Source organism: Ursus arctos, unplaced genomic scaffold (genome assembly GCF_023065955.2).
Source record: "Ursus arctos isolate Adak ecotype North America unplaced genomic scaffold, UrsArc2.0 scaffold_6, whole genome shotgun sequence".
NCBI classification, from domain to species: Eukaryota; Metazoa; Chordata; class Mammalia; order Carnivora; family Ursidae; genus Ursus; species Ursus arctos.
The window spans coordinates 36,956,859-36,958,912 of record NW_026623078.1 but is presented as its reverse complement, the minus strand read 5'-3'; the positions used below and the strand labels follow the sequence as shown (position 1 = coordinate 36,958,912).

The 2,054-nt window shown below is 39.5% G+C and overlaps 1 pseudogene; it reads left to right on the top strand.

Annotated features, from left to right (window-relative positions):
• The first annotated feature begins 1,419 nt into the window (after positions 1-1,419).
• Positions 1,420-1,680, top strand: LOC113252654 (non-histone chromosomal protein HMG-17-like; annotated as a pseudogene).
• The last annotated feature ends 374 nt before the right edge of the window (positions 1,681-2,054 follow it).

The window sequence follows — 2,054 nt, the reverse complement described above, 5'->3', positions numbered from 1 at the left end:
AATACGCGAGAAACAAATAATCAAATCATAAAATGGGCAGAAGATATGAACAGACACTTTTCCAATGATGACATACAAATGGTGAACAGACACATGAAAAAATGTTCAACATCATTAGCCATCAGGGAAATTCAAATCAAAACCACACTAAGATACCACCTTACGCCAGTTTGAATGGCAAAAATGGACAAGGCAAGAAACAACAATTGCTGGAGAGGATGTGGAGAAAGGGGATCCCTCCTACATTGTTGGTGGGAATGCAAGTTGGTACAGCCACTCTGGAAAACAGTGTGGAGGTCCCTTAAAAAGTTAAAAATTGAGCTACCCTATGATCCAGCCATTGCACTACTGGGTGTTTACCCCAAAGATACAGACGTAGTGAAGAGAAGGGCCATATGCACCCCAATGTTCATAGCAGCATTGTCCCCAATAGCCAAAGCGTGGAAGGAACCGAGATGCCCTTTAACAGATGACTGGATTAAGAAGTTGTGGTCCATATATACAATGGAAATTTACTCAGCTATCAGAAAGAGCGAGTTCTCAACATTTGCTGCAACATGGACGGCACTGGAGGAGATAATGCTAAGTGAAATAAGTCAGGCAGAGAAAGACAATTATATGATTTCTCTCATCTATGGAACATAAGAACTAGGAAGATCGGTAGGAGAAGAAAGGGATAAAGAAAGGGGGGGTAATCAGAAGGGGGAATGAAGCATGAGAGACTATGGACTCTGAGAAACAAACTGAGGGCTTCAGAGGGGAGGGGGGTAGGGGAACGGGATAGGCTGGTGATGGGTAGTAAGGAGGGCACATATTGCATGGTGCACTGGGTGTTATACGCAACTAATGAATCATCGAACTTTACATCGGAAACCGGGGATGTACTGTATGATGACTAACATAATATAATAAAAAAACTTAAAAAAAAATCCATTATCATACACAGTACAAAATTTTTTTTCTTGATATGAAAACTACTCTCTTAGCAACTTCAAATATGCAATGCAGTACTATTAACTATAGTCACCATGTTGTACATTACATCCCCATGACTTATTTATTTTATAACTGGAAGTTTGTACCTTTGACCCTCTTTACCCATTTCACCCACTCCTCAATGACAAAATCCAAACATGAATTTATCTTTCCTTACTTTTCCAACATACGAAATTATTGCGATTCACTCATATTTTTTCGTAATCATATTCATGTTAGAATCATTATGAAAATATTTAATTATGAGAATTTACTGATATGTTACTAATAGTGAATAAATCATCTAAAGCTGGAAAGAAAAATACGAGTATTAAAAGTCAATACAAGCATGAAGAAGAGGCAAGCGAGACCCCCAGACCAACCAAAGCCTGTCCACTGTCACATCCCTGCATCCAGCGCCTACCTCCCGCCGCTGTCACCACCATGCACAAGAGAAAGACTGAGGGGGGCACTGAAGGAGATAAAGCCAAGGTGAAGGATGAAGCACAGAGAAGATCTGCAAGGTTATCTACTAAACCTACTCCTCTAAAGCCAGAGCCCAGGCCTCTCCAAAAAGGGAGAGAAGGTACCCAAAGAGAAAAAGGGAAAATCTGATGCTTGCAAAGATGGAAATAACCCTGCAAAAATGGAGAGGCCCAAACAGACCTGGCACAGAAAGATAAAGGTGCTGAAGATGCCAAGTGATGGGTAATAAGGAGGGTACGCATTGCATGGTGCGCTGAGTGTTATACGCAACTAATGAATCATCAAACTTTACATCAAAAAAAAATTTTAAAAAAAGATGCCAAGTGAAATGTGTGTATTTTTTATAACTGTGTACTTCTGGTGACTGTACAGTTTGAATTACTATTTTTTATCAAGTTTTATAAAAATGCAAGATTTTGTTTTACTTTTTTTTTAAGCTATGGTGTTAAACACTTCATTGTTGTTTTGGGGGGAGGGTGTATGTCATTAATAGACTATCTCTGAAGCTAGATTGATATAGGAGGAAACACCCTTCCCATCTAGTTTTGAGAAACTTCCTCTTGGTTCCCAGGAGGAGGAATTCCTTCATGTTG